This window comes from Chenopodium album, chromosome 1 (assembly GCF_948465745.1).
Source record: "Chenopodium album chromosome 1, dcCheAlbu1.1, whole genome shotgun sequence".
Classification (NCBI taxonomy): Eukaryota; Viridiplantae; Streptophyta; class Magnoliopsida; order Caryophyllales; family Amaranthaceae; genus Chenopodium; species Chenopodium album.
In genome coordinates, this window is record NC_137834.1 from 61,960,588 (window position 1) to 61,968,596 (window position 8,009).

Here is an 8,009-nt window from a genome sequence, read left to right on the forward strand (position 1 = left end):
ACTTGACTACTAGTGCATTATTTGCTGTGCATACTCTATGTGTTTTTCCTAACCATTTGTTTGACTTGTGTTTAAGCTTAAATAAGCTGATTAATGACTAAGAAGACTTTGCCTAATTAATTAATTAATTAGAGTAATATAAGTTTAATAAATTAATCAGAACTGACTTAGTACGACTTTAGGCCTGTCCTGTAGAGTAAAAATACTGAAAGCAATCCCAAATTAATACTCTAGTAATGGCGCAAAAATTTAGACTATAGCGCCAAACATTGCTGTGCAACGCCGTGCGACAATTCTGTCGTCTGGCGCTGCACTGCAGTGAGCGGCGACAGTCCTGTTGCTTTGGCGACAATTCAGATTTTTGCTCGAGTCATCACGACGAGTCTAATTAAACGGTTTATTAATCAGTTTGGTTATTTTGTTAACGACAGTAACCTTATTTAGTCCTTAATTGAGTCTAAACACTTAGTCACATGGTCTTACACAAAAGTCAAAACATATCACTTGCACTCACAAATAAAGCACACACTAATATGTATGTACACTTTGACCATGTCTAGAGAGTCTTGTATGCGCATGTTTTCCATCATTTTTAGGGGGGTAAGTCGGATATTAATCCTGCATTTAAACCACTTTTTTGAACCCATATACTTGATTCCCAAAAATATGCACCCTATTTTTGCTATTTTTTTCTTTTTTTCTTTATAAACCAGTAAAGTCAAAGTCAATTTGAGTCAAGTCATTAAAACAAATAAAATGGTTTAATTTACAGCGCGTGGTCAAGAAAGGAAGGGCGTTTAATAAAAGACAACCTTTTCGTTCAAGTACAACTTTTTGATAAACCAGTGAGTCGGAAAAGAATAGCCAAGAAGATAATGGCGAGTCAAGAAGAAGTCAATGAACTCAAGAAGCAAATGGCTGGTGTTACTGAGATGCTAAAGACCTTAACTATCCAAATCAATGACCCTGTGAAGAAAAAACAAATGGAGCTCATGCAAGAGAGCTTAAGCAAGATATCTAATGATTACAGGTTCCAGGGCATTAGCTCGCAAGGGGTCTCGGTGGACAAGGAGCTTCTTCCGCAGAAGTTCAATGCCAACGACATCCCAAAGTTCAAGGCAACTGATAACCCCTAGTTTCATTTAAGAGCCTTTGAGACTATAATGAATATTAAAGGGATTGATAGGAAAGTATTTCATTCTTTATTTTCTCTATCTCTTGAAACCGTTTGCCAACAATGGTTCTTTTCCCTTGACAAAGACAAAACCTCTACTTGGGAATCTATTGTAAACGCTTTCATTGATAGGTATAAATGCAATATTCAAGTTGAAACTGATCATAGAGAACTTGAAATACTTAAACAAAAAGAGAATGAAGGTTTCACTTCTTTCTTCAATAAATGGAGAGAAACTTCTGCTAGGATGATTGAAAGACCAAGTGAAAAAGAATATGTGAGGATCTTCATTAAGAACCTCCAAGAAAAATACTCCAAGCATCTTAAATACCTAAACAACTTACATACTATCAAGGCCGTCTATGACATTGGGATTAACATTGAAGATGACCTTGCTAAACAAAAAGCTACTAATAATAACTCCAACAGTGGCTGGAAAGGTAAGAAGAACGACAATCCTTCTTCTTCCAAAACCACCCACTCAAATAATGTTAGCACCTTTAATTTGAGTGAAGTCCTTCCTATTAACAACCAAGGACAAAAGAAATCATTTAGGAGGAACTTTACTCCTATTAGTATGAGTTATGACACCACATTCGACCGACTGAATGCAAAAGGTCTTATAACTCATATTGGACCATTCGGGGATCCACTTGTTGAAAAGAGGATAGCTAACTGGAATCCCAACGCACATTGCAAATACCACCAAGGCAGGGGCCATCTCATTGAGAACTGTTGGAAGATTAAGGAAGCTATCCAGGACTTAATTGACAGCAATAAGCTTCCGTTGCCCCATGCAAGTAAGAAACCAAGCATTAACAATGCACCCCTTTTTGATCCTTTGGCTATCTCTGATGAGGAAAACCATGTTGATCCATCACCCCTCATCATACCTGTTGAAGAAATTCATGCTATCGAAGAAGAGGAGGAAACCTTTTTCGATGCCATGAGTGATTTCCCTTCTGGACAAGACCTTGCAACTAAGGAAGAAGAATGGATTCTCATACGATCGATGTGGGAAGGAATAGACTCGTTACGTGAAGCTATTGAATTCACGAAGAAGCAAGAAAAGGTGGTTCAAAGCAAGCATGTTAAAGTTCCACCTATGGAGAAGAAGCCATTTTCTCTCCAAGTAATTAACACCCCCAAGAATAGTAGTAAGCCCTACACTCCAATTGGGATTTCCTATGCTAATATGTTCAAAATGCTCTCTGAGGGTGGTAAAGTTAAATCTCTCGAACCGAGACCATTTGAATCATTAAAGAGGACATATAGGTTCTACTGTCCATATCATCAATCAGGGGGACATACTTTTGAGAATTATTTTAAATTCAAAGATTTAATTCAAAGGCTCATTGATAACAAGAAACTAGTCATCAATGGGGTTTTGGACAGCGATGACGAGAACGTTTATCTTAAGGATATGGAAGAACCTCCACTTTCAGTCATATATCCAATAAGCGATTTTTGGGATGAAGAAGATTCACCCATAGACGTCCTCACAAGATTTGGGAGAATGAAACCTCCCATCTCTACACAACCTATTCCTACCGTGCAACAAGTTCCCATACCAATTATAGAGGACAATGATGTTGTCAAACAATTTAAGAAGACTAAGGTCGAAATGAATGTATGTAAACTTCTAGCTACATCCTGAGAACATAGGTTGGCGGGAATGAACACCTTGGACAAGATAGGGATAGACTCCGAAACCACTCTTGAGGGGTTGGATAACTTTCTTACGAGTGATCTCCCTAGTCCCATTAACTTGATCACCTTTTCTGACAAGGATTTACCTCCGGAAGGTGACAAGCATTACAAGGCTTTAAACCTCATAGTAGTCTGTAAGAGGATGAATGTCCCAATGACTCTTGTAGATAATGGATCGGAAATCAATGTCTGTCCACTTAGAACTGCGAGAATGTTAGGAATAAGGGATGAAGATTTAACCCCGTCAATACAAGGAATAAGAGCCTACGACAATACTTGTCGCCAAGCTCTTGGAAAAATCACCATGAATGTAACGGCGGGAGTAATAAAACATGCCACTACCTTCCAAGTAGTGGATATTAAATCTCTTATTGTTGGGACGCCCTTGGCTTCATGACCTTAAGGCTGTCCCTTCATCCCTTCACTAGCAAGTAAAGGCTATAGTTGAAGGGATCCCTATTACAATTGATGCTTCACCGATGAGGATTAACGCTGTCGAATATCCGATTATTATTAATGTGGAGCACGATGAGAATGATGAAGACTTGTGGGGCTTTAATGAAGAGTTCTCCTTAATTGAGAAAGATGAAAGGACCCCTCTTTGGCATGACCCCCACTCTAATATGACGGTAAATGCTATTCTCAAGAGACAAGGAAACTTTCCCGGAATGACTCTAGGAAAGAAAAAGGAGATAGCAAAACAAATGGAATTACCTGGCCTCCCTAAGTTAGATACTTTCGGACTTGGTTTTGAACCGACTCTAGAAGATCTAAAGCAAGTCCAGGAAAATTCTAAGGCGCGTAGGAACGCTTGCACCTAAAAGAAAGCAATTCCAATGGATCAATATCCTCTTACTTTCAATGGACAGTTCATAAGAGAAGGAGAGGACTATCCATGCTACGAATTTCCCGAACCTTTTGTAGTAAATGGCATAAGGAAACCTGGGTTCAGAATCTTTCTGGATTGTTACTTTTTAGATGAGATCCCAACTCCTATTCACAAGGAGAAAGCACCCCCATGCTTTGACTTCAACGTCATGGGACTCCTCTTTGGGCGTGAGAAGGATGAGCCAAAGTATGTATAAGATAACTCCTCTCTCATCGAAACGGTTCTACAAAGCGATAATTTTGACCCTTCGAAGCTCATCACTCCATCAGAGGGTTTAGTGCAAGGATGGCGCAAGACGATCAAGGTGACTACTCCGAGTTGAAGAAAAATATCAATAACAACAGGATAAGAACCAATGTTTTAAAAGTCGTCTGAGTCAGAGTCTTTTCCTATAGAGTCTTCCAAGTCCTTAGCTATAACACCCCCTATTTCTAATTCTTCTATTTTAACATCTACTCCTAGGATAGTTAGCAATCAAGTCCCCAAGGACATTTCTTTCTTCGATGTAATGATTTCAGAATTTAATAACATGTCTTCTTCCTCTTACTCCTCGTGTTTTTCCTTAACCTAAGATGACGAACATTGCTTAACTAACAATGAAAATGACAAAGAAATTATTAAAGCAATGGAAACACTTGAAAAGAAAACACCGGTAATTGAGGATACTGAAATGGTTGATATCTTAAATGATTCAACCATTAAAGAGAAGTTAAAATCGGATTAACGCTTAATAAAAAGGAAAGAACCGATTTAATTAATCTACTTAAAGAATTTATCGATGTATTTTCTTGGTTATATGAAGATATGCCAGACATTAATAGAGAAATAGCTCAACACTATACCACTAATTCTAGGAATGAAACTTGTAAAACAAAAGCTGCGTCGAATAAAACCCGACGTAGCTCTTAAAATAAAAGAAGAAGTTCAAAAGCAAATAACTGTAGGTTTTATTAGGGTATCCAAATACCCCGAATGGGTAGCAAATGTGGTCCCAGTTCCAAAGAAGGATGGAAGGGTAAGAATGTGTGTCGACTATCGAGATTTAAATAAGGCAAGTCCAAAGGATGACTTCCCTTTACCACACATCGATATCTTAGTAGATGATACAACAAATCATGCGCTTCTCTCGTTTATGGATGGATACGCGGGATACAACCAGTTTCTCATGGAAGAAGAAGACATGGAGAAAACGACATTCATAACACCGTGGGGTACTTACTGTTACACGGTAATGCCATTCGGGTTGAAAAACGCGGGTGCCACTTATAAACGAGCAGCAACTACCCTACTCCATGATATGATACACAAAGAGGTTGAGGTATATGTGGACGATATGATCGTGAAATCGAAGGGTCGGCAAGGACATCAATTAGCCTTAAGAAAATTCTTCGAAAGGCTAAGAAAATACAACATGAGGTTGAATCCATCCAAGTGTGCTTTTGGAGTCACCTCAGGCAAGCTCTTGGGATATGTCATAAGCTCTAGAGGAATAGAGATAGACCCAACCAAGATCAAGGCGATTATGTCAATGCCACTGCCAAAAAACGAGAAACAAATTCGAGGATTTATTGGCCGGTTGCAATATATAAGTAGGTTCATATCAAAGCTAACAACGATATGTGAACCGATATTCAAGAAACTAAAAAAGAATGTGCCAGTAATATAGGATGACGAGTGTCAAACAGCCGTTGAGAAGATCAAAGCCTATCTTGCAAATCCTCCCTATTAGCACCAGCGCTTCCAGGGATCCCTCTTAGGTTGTACTTAACAGTCACCAAGGAGACAATGGGGGCTATGCTTGCACAAGAAGTAGAAGGAAAAGAAAATGCAATCTACTACCTAAGCAAGAAAAATCTCGAGTATGAAGTACGCTACACACCGCTTGAGAAATTGTGCCTCGCATTATTGTGGGCCACAACCAAGCTAAGACATTACATGCTCGTGCATACAATCTTTGTAGTTTCTTGAATGGATCCAGTTAAGTATTTTTTTGAAAAATCTACACTCAATGGACGCATATCAAGGTGGATAGTCAACTTAGCCCAATTCGATGTAAGATTCATGCCTCAAAAGGATATCAAGGGATCTGTGGTCTTGGACTTCTTAGCGAATTTCCCAATAGAGGATTCGACGCCAGTACATGACACGAGTTTCCAGATGAAGACTTAATGGTCACAGAAGATGACACTTGGACTTTATACTTCGATGGAGCCTCAAATCAAAAGGGATGTGGCGTTGGAGTACTATTGGTGTCACCTAAAGAAGAGCATGTTCCAATCTCTATAAAGTTAGATTTCGACATTACCAACAATGATGCCGAATATGAAGCATGCGTGGTAGGCCTCGAAACAGATTTGGCATTGGGAGTAAAGAAATTATGAATATTCGGAGACTCTTCTTCAATCATCAACCAAATTTCCAAAAGATGGAAAGTAAGGAGTGAAAGTCTAGCCCCTTACCAAACTTATTTGGAAACTCTCATCAACTAATTGGAAAAGGTAGAATACACCTATCTACCTAGATAGGAAAACCAATTTGCTGATGCCTTGGCAAGATTAGCCTCAATGGTTAGGATTCCTACGGAAATCGAGAAAATGCCCTTAACCATAGAAAAAAGGCATAAATCGGCTTACATTCAAGCCATAGAAGATGATGAAGTGGTCCAAGATGAAGAAGAAGAAGAAGAAGAAGAACCATGGTATACAGATATACTCAATTACGTCACCAAAGGAGAATTACCCCTTCTGGAACAGGAGGTCATGAATACATTCTAGTAGCAATTGATTACTTCACAAACTGGGTTAAAGCACAGTCATCTGCCAAACTCACTGCGAAACATGTAACACTCTTTATCGAAAGGAATATTATTTGTCGATATGGAGTCCCACATGAGATGATAAGTGACAATGGAACTCACTTTCAAGTAGAATGTGAAGAATTGTTGCAAAAATATGGTATTCAACACCATCACTCTTCCCCTTATAGACCTCAAGAAAATGGAGCAGTTGGGGCGGCTAACAAAAATATAAAGACTATTATTGAGAAAATGACAGAAAATTACAAGGATTGGCCTGACAAACTCTATTTCGCACTTTGGGGTTATCGCACGTCAATTCGTACATCAACAAGAAACACGTCATTCTTCTTGATTTATGGTATGGATGTCGTACAACCTGTAGAGCTAGAGATACCGTCTCTACGCATTTCATTAGAAAGTAAACTCGATGAAGTCAAATGGACTAGAGCAAGATATGAAGAGCTAATTCTACTCGATGAAAAGCGGCTAGAAGCTCTACATCATACCCGATGCTATCAAACCCGTATGGCTAGGCACTTTAATAAGAAGGTCAAGACAAGAAACATCAAAGTAGGAGACTTGGTGTTAAAAGCATTAAGAAAAAATGTTTTGGATCCAAGAGGAAAATTTAGGCCTAACTGGTCCGGACCATATATCGTCAAAATTATTCTGTCAGGAGGTGCAGCAAAACTAACTAATATGGATGGCATGAATTCTCAAATAAGACGAATCTTGACCAACTTAAAAAAGTACTACCTTGAGTAAGACACTCAAGAGAGCTACGTTTGGCCTGATTCCTTAAGAAAGGATACGTAGGCAACCCTTTACAGGGTGCGACCACTTTAATTTTTGCAAACCTCGCATCCCATAAGTAATAAAAACTTGACGCAATAGCAACGCCACGAAAAGCAGTCTGTCGTAAGACGACAGACTGCAGCGTAAGGCGACAGACGAAAATTAGCGGCGTCGATTTTCTGCGAATATCTGGGAAAAATTCGGTGTATTACGGAAATTTTTTTGACTTACGTACTCGAGAAAATTTCAGGAAAATAATTTAAGTTGTTTTCATTGCTTTAATAAATTAAATTTAAAAGTTGATTTAATTAAAAAAGTTGACATTGTATTAATAAAATAAAGTAAAAAATTACATTATTGATGGAATTTAAATAAAATCTTAACAAAATAAATTGACTTAAAATTTAAACTAGTCTAATAAATTGAAAGTTAAGCAATGCTTCAATCTTTCTTCTCTTTCTTTGCCCTCTTCCAATTTTTATCCGCATTCTCTTCATCATCCATGACTTTAGCTAGTAGGCATCCTTTAGAGGACCTACATTCAATTTTAGAGTAAATGGTTTCTCCTTTAGCTAGGACTCCATGTTTATTTTCTACCCAAACCTTCTTTTCTGAAGTGTCCACTACTACAAAAAAGGCCTTAG